This window comes from Tamandua tetradactyla, chromosome 4, assembly GCF_023851605.1.
Source record: "Tamandua tetradactyla isolate mTamTet1 chromosome 4, mTamTet1.pri, whole genome shotgun sequence".
NCBI classification, from domain to species: domain Eukaryota; kingdom Metazoa; phylum Chordata; class Mammalia; order Pilosa; family Myrmecophagidae; genus Tamandua; species Tamandua tetradactyla.
The window spans coordinates 33,264,536-33,278,965 of record NC_135330.1 but is presented as its reverse complement, the minus strand read 5'-3'; the positions used below and the strand labels follow the sequence as shown (position 1 = coordinate 33,278,965).

Here is a 14,430-nt window from a genome sequence, read left to right as displayed (position 1 = left end):
TTCTTTGTGGGATGGAAGATCTTTCGTTTTTATTATTTTGATTTAATGCATGAAATAATTAAGACTTGTGGGTCAGCACTGGCAGCTACATGGAAATTCTGGGTTTCTCAAACTTCTCTTAGTTGGGACCTTCCTCAGAAAGCCAGGAAGCCTCCATCATCCAAAAGCAAGTTGGTAAAAGAAGTCTCTTTGAGCCTCTTTCACGACTGATTCAGGGATGGGCTAAAGCGGCTGTTCTCAGTCTGGCTGGAGGGGAGTTTTTTAAACATCCCTATGCATATCCCGATGCCTGACCCCATCCTCGGAGACTCTAGTTTAATTATTTGGGGTAGGGTCCTGGCAAGGGAAGTTTTAAAAAGTTCCCAGATCATCCTAATTTGCAACCAAAGTTGCAAACCTCTGTTCTACTAGGGATTAAGCCAGGATCACGTTAATCAATTGAACCACATGAAATTGCCATTTTTATAGGCCTGAAGCAGTTGAATATTGGCAATTTCATATGGGCCAATCTAGTATATGGGCAATCGATTTTTATTTTGGGCAGGAGGTAGATTGGTCTTTTGAAAGGCCCTCTACCAGGAAACCAGTCATTTTTCTCTAAACTACCATCTTTCAGCGAGCAAGGGTAAGAAGATGTCACAGGGAAGCCTGTGGCCTGTGCAGTCAGATGCTGCCCTCGGAGGACGAGACCCTCTACAGCTTTCTTTCCAGTGAGTCTTAAACAGTTGGAAGCCCATGTCTTCTGAAGGGAAATGAGCAAAGCAGGCCAAGGAGGACGGAGCCGGAAGTGTTAAGGACACAACACAAATCAAAAGACAACCTGGCCCCATCTTCAAGTTGAGGCGTTTACATTCAAGACTCTATTTCTCAAATATAGAGTGGGCCAAATGAAACACATCTATGGGTTGAAATCTGGTTCTCAAGCCTGCAGTATGTGGCTCTATCCTAGAAGGTAGATGCTTGTGGAACAGGGAGGTGGCCCAGAGCAGGGGAGGACGAGGTGCTTTACACAGCAGGAGTCCAGCGAGGAAGGATATAAACAATCCGCAAGGCCACATACATCTGGCATCACTGCTGCTTGCATTCTGCTGGATTTTGTTCCTTCTTGGGGTCATAATCTGGATCATTTTCCTCACTACCAGGACTGTGCACTAGGGGCCCTGTGGAAGAAATGGGAATGTATGAGCCCTGGACAGGGAAGTACCAAGGGGAAGGAATGCACGGCACCCTGCAGGGAGTATGCAGAGATTTTTAGGGAGGTCAGCAAAGCCCTGGTCTCAGTGGTGGTCACTGACGGCCCTAACTACAGGGTCTCAGATGCTGAGGCATCATGGCAGCGTAAAGTGCCTGTATTATTTTTCTTTCCTTCTTTTCTTATTAGAAGTTGTAGGTTTTACAGAAAGATCATGCAGAATATATAGAGTTCCCATATTCCCACCCTCATTTTTTAACATGTTGCATTAGTGTGCTACCTTTCCTAGAGTTGATGGGAGAATGTTATTATAATTGTACTATTAACTATAGTCTATAGTTTACATCAGGATACACTGTTTGCGCCGTACAGTCCTGTGGTTTTTTTTTTAAAAAAATGTTGTTCTAGCCACATATATGCTACCTAAATCTTTCCCCTTTTTTAAAAAATTTCATAGCTGTACTTTAATGGTTACAGGACAAAAACCCTCTGCAAGAACCAAACTATGTAAATAATTAATGAACATGTTTGAGAGAGTCTGTGCATTCAACATATCTGACAGAAAAACTATAGTTAAAAGGCTAGGTAGAACAAACTGGTCTTCAAAAATATGAGTTCCTTTCCTTAAAAAAAAATTACCAAGTCTACCAAGAAAATGCAAAACATAAGGCTGTAAGTAAATAATAGTCGTGTTTAGGCTATTACAGGGCAGGTTATCCGCAAGGCCACATACACCCGGCTTCACTGCTGCTTGCATTCTGCTGGATTTTGTTTGTTCCTTCTTGGGGTCATAGTCTGGATCATTTTCCTCATCTCCTTCTTCTTCCCCTCCCTCATCTGCTTCTTCACCTTCATCATCATCATCATCATCATCATCTTCAATAGCTTCTCCAGTAAAGCAGCACACTGATCTTGGGATTATACGCTCATGTAAAAAGTGACCAATTTCCAAGTCTGCAGCAAGGATAGCTTCAGCAGCAGCATCCAGACCTCCACTCTCGGGAACTTCAGGAGGGGCAAAAAAATTAAAGAAAGAGTCATTGGAGACGGTTTTAGTCACTGTACGAACTGTCCCATGTCCCTTGTGTTTCTGTTTCTTCTTGATGGTTTTCAAAGTGACATTCTTTCCTTTTTTCCAATCTATCTGAACACCCTGTACAAACCATAATGTCTGGTCCATCAAAAGAAAAGGGATCAGAATCATCTGGTTCTGAGCTCATCCTATATGTCTCTGTCAACACTTCATTTGTGAAATACTCATTGGGTTCAAAGTGAAATTCTAAGACAAAACTCATAGGCTGACCAGCATCTGAGAACTTCACTTTAATATCCTTCAAGTGCTTCAGAATAGGTTCACCACATTCCTGAACCATATCCCTGAGCAGGGCAACATTTTTTTTTTTCTTTTCGCATGGGCAGGCACCGGGAATTGAACCAGGATCCCCTGGCATGGCAGGCGAGCACTCTGCCTGCTGAGCCACGGTGGCCCACCCCAAGTCAACATTTTTAAAAACAGTCAACCAAAATTCAGGAATTCCTTGGGGATCTTCTTTTTCTTCATCCTTTTTCTCCTCTTCAATCTTGGCCTTTTCCTTCAGTTCCTCCGAAATCGCATCTTCCTCATCTGGTTTCCATTCACATTCTTCTTCCGCAGGTTCATAAATTGCATTGATGATCTCAAATCGCTTATCAAATACAGGCTGATAGGGAACAGCATACTTTCTTTCAAGATCATGTGCTTCCTCATAGAATTTGGCTTCTCTCTGTGCACACTTCACTTGAAGGTTTTTAACGGCATTCACTCGTCTTTTCACTACCCTAGGCAAGCGGCAGCTAGTACGGGGAGCCAGGCGGCCGAGGCTGTGCAGGCAGTGACTCAGGGTGGCAGCCCCAGAGGGAGGAGCAGGAGGTGGCGCCGCGAACAGATGGCACTAAAAAAGCTAAAACTTTCCCTTTTCACCTCGTCCACATATATAATTCAGTGCTGTTAATTACATTCATAATGTTGTGCTGCCAACACCCCTGTCCTTTACCAAAACTTTTCCCAAACTGCAAACAGAAACTGCATCAATTAAGCATGAATTCCCTGTTTCCTATCCTTCCCCTTGCCCTGTAATCTCTATTCTAGTTTCTGTCTCTATGATTTTGTTTATTCTAATTATTTCTTATCAGTGAGGTTATACATTATTAGTCCTTTTGTGTCTGGCTTAGTTCATCCCACATGACATCTTCAAGGTTCATCCATGTTGTCACATATATCAGGATTTCATTCCTTTTCACAGCTGTATAATATTCCTTTGCGTGTAAAGACCACATTTTGCTTATCCACTCATCTGTTGATGTACACTTGGGTTGCTTCCATCTGTTGGCAATTGTGCATAGTGCCACTATGAACATCAGTGTGAAAATATCTGTTTAAATCTCCGATTTCAATTCTTTTGGATACCCCTATGTGATTTTAATCCACTACGGAAGCCTAAGAATGTCTTTCCAGATCCGACTAGTGATTAGCTCTTTCAGCAGCATAGCTGAAAGGTGGCTTTTATTAATGGGGAAGAAACTATTGATTTCCCACCTTCTAGACATTCCTCCAAACTTCTCCCTGTTTTCCGCCTCTGGGAGGGGTTGAACATGCCAGACATTTGTTTCTTCCAGCCTCCTGTGCTGTTAAGACATGAGCACATGCCCATCCTGACCAGTGGGACCTGTCTGCTTCTGACTTGTGCACGATAATAATGGTCCTTAAGTTTTAAGCAATGGCTCATCAGAGTCACTGTTACCTGCAGCCCAAATCATCTCAGCTAAGACATTCTACAAGTAGTAGTTTTCCCTGCAAGTCCTCTTTCCTTCAAAGGCCAGCTGCTTCTGAGCTGGTGGGTCTCCCACTGCCATGGCTGAGGCCAATGGGAGCACAGCCTTCATGTCTTCTGAGGGAACTTCTCAGTTCCCTCATTGTTTCTTTCCCACAGTTGTAATATTCTTCTAAAGGATTTTTTCACCTGATTCCAATGCATCCTTCAAATGACCCACAGTTATAGACTCCACAGTTAAACACTTGAAGGCTGCTGGAGAATTCAAGCAACTGCAATTGTTTTCCTTGATAACATGTAGCTGTCCAAGGTCAGAATGCATTGGCAGGCCTGTTTGCTAGCTGCCAGGTAATCCATCGTCATAACAATTCTGCTACGTTAACTCAGAATTCTGTTATGTTAACTCAGAATTCATTTTGTTTCTCAAGCCCTGTTCTAAGGACAACACATATATTATCTCATTCTCACAATAACCCCAAGAAGATCCCTGTGCCACTTATCCATTAAATGTTTCTCAGCTTCAAATCCACTCTTCATTGCCTGCTCCGTGAGAATGATGCCGGACCTTTTAAACCATTTTCCTTTGCTGGCTGGCGCCTCATGAAGCTGTGCCGGTAGAGGGCGCTGGAGAGGCACTGCTGTTGGCAGGGCCTCTTGCAGGCTGCAGGGTGCTCTTCTCAGCTGCCATGCCAGTTTCTCTAGACCCGCACTACATGCTCTGGTGAAACACCTCCCCGTAAAGGGCTTTCCCTAGCACCCTATGTGCTGGAATTCTGGCAAGTTCCGCTGGGCAGATTTCCAGTCATTCCTGCTGGCGCAGCACCACCGCGGCTCTCTGCCATTTTGTGAGCCACACTGTGTCGCTCTACCCAGGGCTGAATCTCAGCCCTGGAAGGGGAGGCCTTCTTGGAGCGCTCTATCTCAGCTCTCAGGTCTAGTGGCTGCTCTCTCTCTAGTCCGGTATTTTGCAGCGTTCTCGTTCCTTCTAACAATCTCTCCTTACTCCAATCCCCTGTTACAGTTAATAATTCTTTGAATTAAACTTTCCTCACTCAAATTGCTGTGTTGTTTTTCTTTCCTGATTGGACCCTCACTGAGATAGTCCTTTAGTCTTTTGCTCTGATTATCATTGGTTTTCATTGTCATTTGCTTAGTTTTTTCTTTTACTGCTCTTGCGATCTGAAATCTCTGCTGGTTGACTGTATCTCCTCTCTATAAATTCAAGCATATTCAAGCTCTTTTTTTTAGAACCTTAACGATATTAATACACATAGGTTTCTTTACAAGGGATAACAAGTAAGTAAAAACCTGCTTTTAATCAAGGCAGGCCTATAACTGGGGCCTCTAAAGGATATTTTTAAAGGCATAAACCTGCAAAGATGGAGAGGAAGGAAGAGGAGACTAAAATGATAAAATTTGGAAGTGTATGGATGAGTGGCCCATGCAGAAGAGATTCCCAAGACGATGTTGAAGGCAGATCCCAGGATGAGGGTTGCACGCAGGCATAAAGAGCAAATGTCTGTGTGGGGAGAGTCCGAAGGCTGAAAGGAGGGCTACCTCAAAGAAGGGGAAAGTTCAGAATAACGGATATGCTTGATTTATTTTTTTTGTATGGTGTATGGCGGGTGCGAGGGTGGTTCACCGTAGAGTTCTCGCCTGCCATGCGGGAGACCAGGGTTCGATGTCCGGCCCATGAATTTACCAAACAAAGAGACCAACAAAAAGAAACAAACAGTTCCACAAATGGTGCTGCAATAACGGATACACACATGGAAAAAGAATGAAATATGAACCTGCCATACATCATACAGAAAAAAATAAATCAAGCATATCAGTTATTCTGAAATTTCCCCTTCTTTGAGGTAGCCCTCCGTTCAGCCTTCGGACTCTCCCCACACAGACATTTGCTCTTTATGCCTGCGTGCAACCCTCATCCTGGGATCTGCCTTCAACATTGTCTTGGGAATCTCTTCTGCATGGGCCACTCATCCATACACTTCCAAATTTTATCGTTTTAGTCTCCTCTTCCTTCCTCTCCATCTTTGCAGGTTTATGTTTTTAAAAATATCCTTTATCCCTGGCCATTAGAGAAATGCAAATCAAAACCACAATGAGATATCATCTCACACCCACCAGAATGGCCATTATCAACAAAACAGAAAATGACAAGTGCTGGAGAGGATGCGGAGAAAGAGGCACACTTATCCACTGTTGGTGGGAATGTCAAATGGTGCAACCACTGTGGAAGGCAGTTTGGCGGTTCCTCAAAAAACTGAATATAGAATTGCCATACGACCCAGCAATACCGTTGCTAGGTATCTACTCAAAGGACTTAAGGGCAAAGACACAAACGGACATTTGCACACCAATGTTTATAGCAGCATTATTTACAATTGCAAAGAGATGGAAACAGCCAAAATGTCCATCAACAGACGAGTGGCTAAACAAACTGTGGTATATACATACGATGGAATATTATGCAGCTTTAAGACAGAATAAACTTATGAAGCATGTAATAACATGGATGGACCTAGAGAACATTATGCTGAGTGAGTCTAGCCAAAAACTAAAGGACAAATACTGTATGGTCCCACTGATGTGAACCGACATTCGAGAATAAACTTGGAATATGTCATTGGTAACAGAGACCATCAGGAGTTAGAAACAGGGTAAGATAATGGGTAATTGGAGCTGAAGGGATACAGACTGTGCAACAGGACTAGATACAAAAACTCAAAAATGGACAGCACAATACTACCTAATTGTAATGTAATTTTGTTAAAACACTGAATGAAGCTGCATCTGAGCTATAAAAAAATATATATATATCCTTTAGAAGCCCCAGTTATAGGCCTGCCTTGATTAAAAGCAGGTTTTTACTTACTTGTTATCCCTTGTAAAGAAACCTATGTGTATTAATATCATTAAGGTTCTAAAAAAAGAGCTTAATTTATTTAGGAAAAAATGACTTTTTAAACTGTTGTTTCAGAGTGGCATTTGGGGAAACCAAAGTATATGCATGTGCTTATTCTTCCATCTTTACCCAGAATTCCCTGATACAGTCTTTTGAAATCTATTTAGTAACAATCATAAAATCTGTTTAATGATAATCGTAATGAATTATCATAAACAACTATCCATATTATTACATATTCTTTTACTACAACATTTTAGAACATTAGTGTTCTTTGTTGAGGCTATACCATAATTTATTTGGCAGGTCTACTTTTGTTGAGCACTTTGCTGTTGAGGAACACTTCTAAATGAAATGGTGCAGCCCTGCCTGTATGTGATGGTGGCGTTCACCAGGACAATGGCAGACCAAACACAGGACAGCTTGTCACGTATTCAGCACACTTACACTTCTTCTTCTGGAGAATCCATACATAATTATAATTACTTTCTTTGAAGTCCCATCCAGCTGCCAAAGGCAGAACATCCTGCCTGGCTTCTTAGCTATCAGCTAGCTAATTAGCAGCTTACCTAAGAAAAAGCAAAGTTCATTATTTTCTAATTGTCTGCAGTTTTTCCTTCTCCTTATTCTCCTCTTGTTTGTTCACTCCTAATCTTACCTTAGACAAATGCAGTAAAGTGATTATTGGTTTCCCTTGTATTCCAGTAAATAGTGCGCTGAAAATTTTATGTCTTTGAGTTATTATTTGAAACTATTACAATGTTTTACCATTCATTCTCATAGCTAAATTTCTGAATTTCTGCCCACACAGGATAATTTTCCATGGATAAATTAGGTTCTAATTTCTGGTGGATGCTGTACAGCTGTCTCAGGCCATCTGGCTTCTGCACATAAAGTGGGAAAGGGCAGCTCTCAGCCTCTCCAAATATAAAAGCGCACCCCAAAATGACATAATTACCCAGAAATAAAGGATGCTCAATGAAGGGCTAAGTGCTGAAGAAACTTATGAGGAAAATGAAAAGAATTTTGACCCTTCAAGTCTTTGCTCTCTCCTCCATACGCAAACACAGGCAGGCAATTCACAAGTAAATGCAAGGTTTTCAACATCCAACCGTTTGGAGCAATGGAAAAAAAAAAAGGTAAAAGTAAAAAGAAAACACTCCATACAGTGCCTTGCCTTGTCCTCTCTAAAACTCAGAAGCGGTTCAAGTAACAGCATTCTCCTTCTGAGTTGAAACTAGCAGGGGCTGAGGCTGCCCTGGGACAGGGCTCCTTTTATGAGCTGGGAGTGAAGACTGGGTTTATTCATAGGGCTTGCGGTGCCCTTTAGACCGCGCCCTGGCTGCCGCTACTTATGCATTCACGGCTCAGCCTGGGGCTTGTTGCGCTTCCTGACCACCAGAGGGCAATGTGGAGCCGACTTTTCCCCGGCCTCTCCCTTGCGGAAAGGACACTGAGATGGAAGATTTTCATGCCAAGTATGAACTGTTGCTCTCGGTCGTCAGGCCTTTAACCCACATTTCCTGAGCAGCTGCCATGTGTCACGCCTGGGAGTGATGCCGGGCTCCACGCTGGCCTGGGGGTGGGGGGGTGGGGGGGCCCCTCAGTCCAGTAGGGGAACAGACACGTTCATCTCAAACTGCAATAGAGTCTTTCAAGTGCCAGCACTCCTGTAACCAACCCCCAGCCCGCAGCGTGCTGTACCAGCGCCACGGTTTCCACGGAGGAGGGCTTAGGGGTGTTCGGCTGGTTGGTAGGGGGTAGCCAGAGAACTAGATCAAAACTCTGTTTTTATTTAGATTGGACACTGCAGACTAATAAAAGTCAGAAATATCCAAATATGCCTTTATTCACATATATAAGGTCGAGAAAGTATCAGTTTTCCATATCATTATGTACTCTGCCAAATTAAAAAATGTTTTTATTGTTTTATTATTACTTGGGGTAGCAGGGAAGGCACTGATGGAGATTTTAAAAGGCATATGAACCCTCTAAAGTCTAAGGATTAACAAGCAAAAAAAAAAAATGGAGTCATGCAACTAGGTGAATGAAACTTGAGGACAGTATGTTGATTGAAATAAGCCAGAAACAAAAAGACCAGCTAGTATAATGCCTCACTAGCATGGACTAACTATAATGTGCAAACTCTAAGAATTGAAATCAAAGGCATAGGTTATCAGGGAAAGGCTTATTGTAAAGGTTTCTAGACTGTAAGCGCTTACAGCAATCACATCTATCCCTGAGGTGTAACAGTTACTTCTAAATTCTAAGATGCTGAGGCTCTTTGTGTAAAACCTGCTTGCTCCCTGGAACTTTGGGTACCTGTGTGACACCTGAGACTCAGAGCTAGAGTTCTGTACCTCTGAAAGTCAGCATTACCCATACAGCAACTGTCAAAAAGGCTGAGAAAGAGATCAGACTTCAATTAGAGATATGAATAAGCTGAACTGGGTAGGACTAAGGAAAATCAGACTAAAGGATAAAGGACGATGTTGACTGTATTTTAAAACTTCAACTTCTGTGTGAGACCAAAGAAAAAGATGTTTATTTTAGTGCAAAATTTATATTTTCTGTAGTACGCTATCTAATTTAACTTGTATGGCCAGTTTATTCAAACACCTAATTACATGGAACTTTGAATGGAAATGAGATTTGGTTGGTTTGTACAGGATAATGTGATACCCCATACATCCCAGAGGAATCTGGGAAGAAGATTAAAAGGTATTTGCAAAGTCCCCTTGAGGGGACTAATTGCAAGAGTTTACAATCTAAGAACCTTTACAATAGGCCTCCCCCTGATAACGTATCCTCTCAAATTCAATTCTCAGAGTTTGCACATAATAACTAGTCCACATTTAGTGAGGCATTATAATATTTATCTTTCCGCTTCTGACTTTTTCCCCTCAACTTACTGTCCTCAAGGTTCATTCACCTAGCTGCATGCTTCACAACTGCATTCCTTCTTGCAGCTACTCAATAGTCCATCATATGTATACACCACAGTTCCCCCTTCCATTCCTCAGGTGATGCACCCTTAGGTCACCTCCACCCATTGCAATTCATGGACACTGCCACTATCAACACCAACAAGCATTCACTTTCGTTGGGTATGTACCCAGGAGTAGAATTGCTGGGCAATAAGATATGTTTAGCATTAGCGGATACTACTTTCAGTTTTCCAAAATGCTTGACCATTTCACAGTCCCAGCAACAACATATAAGATTTATAATTGCTCTGCATCCCAGAACTTGGTGGTGTTATTTGAGGCCTTCTGGGTAGTGGTATCTCATTGTGGTTTTAATTTTTTTACCTGATGACAAATGATGTTGAGCATCTTTTTATATGCTTGTCAGCTGTTTGGATATCCTCCTTTGTGGGGCACCTGTTTTAGCCTTTTGTCCATTTTTTTTTTATCGGGTTGTCTGTGTTGACCTTTCTTTGCTGGAGAATGGAGGCAATATGAAGTATCTACATCTAGACAATAATCAGCTGAGAAAGCAAGTTGGCATTGGTCCCAGGACAGCCGTGGCCTTTCAGGTTGTGAGTGGAGTCAGAGGTAGGGGAGCTGTCCGCTCTGAAACCTTGCTTTACAGGCTGAGGGTCCTGAGATGTGGTCTGGGCTGTTCTATACACTTGGCCCACCCACCTCAAATGTTCTGAAACCCCTTTTCCAATTGCAACCTTTCTCACAAGTCTCCTTGGTAAACGTTGGGGGGCTGGAGTACTGGGGACCAGACTTTCCTCCTGGACCACAATGTTAACTGCTCTTCCCCACCAGCCAGTGCCCTCTATGTAGTGAGAACCTTCCCGGTGGACCAAGGGACAGCTGCCACCAGCTGGGTGGGAGGGAAAAGGAGAGGCCTCCAGGTCCTCAGCTCCTGCCTCCTGGAAGCTCTGCCACGCCTCCAACCTCCCCCCCAAAAGAAGGGAGGGTGTGGACCCTCAGGTCCCTGACCTTAGAAGTCCCAGGAAGAACTCAAGTCTGGGCCTCCCACAGAAGAACCAGTCCTTTAACCTTAATTCATCTCATGGCAGAGCCGGTGTCTGGTTGTGGGAAGAGGAGGTGAAAAATGGAATGTGGCGGAGAGTGGGAGACATCACAAACCTCACACCTTCCAAGTTTGAGACTGAAGCTCAGTGAGGTGAAACCACCTCCCCACTGTCTGTTGGCAATCAGTGGGCAGAGCAGGCCTGGCATGCAGAGGTCTCAGGAATCCTGGTCCAGGGATAATCACTCCATAAGAGCAGGAGCCGGTCAGTTGGAATAATTATACTGGACTATTAATGGCAGCTCAATACTGAGTGCTGGCCGTGCAAGAGACGTCATTCTAAACTTATGTACACTATCTCTAATCCTCACAACAACGTGGTGAGTTTTGTAGATGAGGAAAGAGGGGTGGCTTGTCTGTCAGTCAATTAATGGGACATTAATTAGCAGGTGCTACGCAGAGAGCTGAAGAGTTGTACACTTGAGTGTGTTTCTGGTTACAACGGGCTCCTGTTAGGTTGAAAGTATGATTCAAATCAAGAATTATAAATGGCTGGGTATTAAGTAATTGCTGGGGACAGCATGGGCTGTGTCCAGGAACATAACTGCCCTTATGACTCAGTGAGAACCCCTGAGGGTGTTGTTAATACCTGGCTCCCTTCACGATGCATCGAGGGGGCTTCGGAGACAGTCAGAAGATTTCACCTGCCCACATCCCTGGACCTGTGACCATGTCTGACCATGTCACTTTATCTTCTTTGTGTCCTTATCACTTTTTTCCTTTGGAGGGTAGATGTGACTGACAGTTATATATGTAGACTGGGCTAGGCTAGTGTACCCCGTTATAAAATCAGACATTAATATTGCTCTGAAAATATTTTGTGGATGTGTTTAACATCTATAAACAGTTGATTTGATTAATGGAGATTATCCTCGAAAATTTGGTGGGCCGCATTCAACCAGTTGAAATGTCTTAAGACAGAACTGAGGTTTCTCTGAGGAAGGAGAAAATCTACTTGTGGACTGCAGTGTCAGCTCCTGCTGAAAGGTGGAGAATATGCTTACCCTCGCTGAGCTTAGCTGTCTACTCTTTGAACTTCATTCCCAGGATATTAACCAGACCTTCTCAATTCTGCTTCCAGGAATAAATAACACAATAGCATCAAGAACACCCTGCGGCCCATTGAATCAGTGACTTCCTCCTCAAAAGGCAAAAGTCTGCCATTACTGAGTATCAGCTAAGAAAAGAGCTTTGAAGGCCCTGCATGTAAAAGCTTGCACATCAAGATCTAAATCTAATCACCGGAGCTGGAACAACACGACGTGCTTGAGACAAACCAGGATTGAGAAATTACTTGTGCCCTTCTCACGAAGATCCAGCATCATCACTGACCTGACAAAAATGAATCATGTAGACGTGACTTAGTTTTTGACCCCTACTCACTTTCCCTTACCTATAAAAACCCTAACTCACATCCCCACTTTGAATTGGTTTTGGAAAGATTCCTCCAGTTCCTTGCAAAGCGCACTTGCAATAAGTCACCTTCACACTGAGACATGTTTCTCCTTTGACGTGCTGGGTCAGGCAGGCCCTTTCATGGAAAGAGCCATGCTTGCAGTGTCACTGCTTCAGGGTTTCCAGCAGGGTTTCCACTGCAGGTTTCCAGCAGTCTTTGACGGCCTGCTCTGAGCCGGCCCCACGATCACATAAGTTTTTGCAGACAATCTAATATATATATAGATTAATACACAGGTATATTTATCTATCTCCTAATGGTTCTTTTTCTTTGGTGGAACCCTAATACAGTAGCTTAATCATTTAAACAATTTTTTATTGAAGGAAAATATGTTTACAGAAGTGTTTAAAAATCATAGTCTTATAAACAAATTATCCGAAAATAAATGCACCCATGTAACTGGGCCAAGAAATAGAACATGGCCAGCCTCCCAGGGGCCTCTCACCTGTTGTCTCCCAATCTCTTTTTTGTCTTTCTTAAAGGGAACCACTGTCCTGGCTTTTAACCACAGATGAGTTTTACCTACTTTGGAACTTTGTATAAGTGAATAAGTAAATGGAATCACGCACTTGCATTTTTCTTCCATCTGACTTTTTTTTTTTTTCACTCAATATTACACTTAGGAAAGTCATCCACGTAGTTGCTTGTGGTCATTTCCATTCATTCTTTTTAGCTGCAGAATATGCCATTGTGTGACTCTATCGCCATGCTTTTATCCATCCTACTGTTGATGGACATTTGGTATTTCCCGTTTTGGTTATTTCAAAAAGTGCTACAATGAACATGGCTATCCATGCCTTCTGATGCACACACACACACATTGCATTGAGATATGTGCACACTTGCGGGCTCCTAAGGTCTGCGTGTGTTCATCTTCAGTAGATACTACCCAAGAGTGGACAAAGTGGCTCCTCTTGGTATTGTCACTTCTCAAACTTTAGCCATTCTGGTGGAAATCATTGTTTTTAAACATTTTAGTTGTGAAACTAGTGAGTGGAGAGGCCAGAACTCCATCCAAGATCCTTCTGCATTCTGTTTCCTGAAGGTGGGACTGGGGCTCAGAAGAATGTAGCTGGAGCTTTCTCACGTGCTACCCTCCCTCCCCGTGTGCTCATTCCCTCTTCCCCCTGCCCTCCAGAGGTTGTAGGTATGTTTGCTCTCACTTACGCTAAATGCCATCTAGTAATTCCACCTACCAGAAAACACTGACCTTGAAATTGCAGCATAATTTATAAAATTAAGCACAAGTAATATAGCTGAGCAGGTTGGATTTAGGACTTGGCAGGCTCTCTTGAACTGTTTCAAGTCAGCTAAGCTTTCCCAAAGACAATACATAATTCATAGGTTAGGTGGGACCAACACAGTGACTAGAGCGTAGTAGGTGCTTGGTATTAATTTCCATTCTTAAAAATAGCATCTTAGATTATCCCAGAAGGGATGCTACAGTTGCTTCAAATAAGTATAATACTGACCTTACAAATGTCACTAAGCAGGAGCTGTCCTGTGAACATGCCCATCAGACAGTCACCCAAGTACCCCCCATACTGGTCCATTTCCAGCTTCAGAAGCAAGTATCAACAAAGACTGTGGAGGAGGTAGTGCTAGCTGTGAGTTCTGGGTTCAAGGCTCAGGGAGCATGGGTGCATTTCTGTGTGTGTACCTGGGCTTGTGCACCAGTGGTTTAGGGTAGAGAGGAGTCAGGCCATCCTCTTTAAAAAAACAAATGCCTCTCCTTTGCCATCCCAGCGCTTCTCTGTGAGGGCAAGTACAGCAGAAGGGTACATGCGTGCTGCCTCTAGACTGCCTGGGTTCAAATCCCAATTCTGTGGAGTCACAGCTATGGGAACCTGGTCAAGTTATTAAACCTCTCAAGCCTCTGTTTCCTCATCTGTAAATGGTTTAATTCTAGTGAATCCACAGGATTGTTGTGAGGATTAAAGGCAAGAAGGCCTGTAAAGGTTAGTGGGATACCCTGATATACTCCAGAGTGATCTGGGAAGTGAATAAA

General features: G+C 43.1%; 1 pseudogene; it reads right to left on the bottom strand.

Moving 5' to 3' along the window:
- Positions 1-1,933: 1,933 nt before the first annotated feature.
- Positions 1,934-13,975, bottom strand: LOC143680200 (nucleosome assembly protein 1-like 1 pseudogene; annotated as a pseudogene).
- Positions 13,976-14,430: the final 455 nt, after the last annotated feature.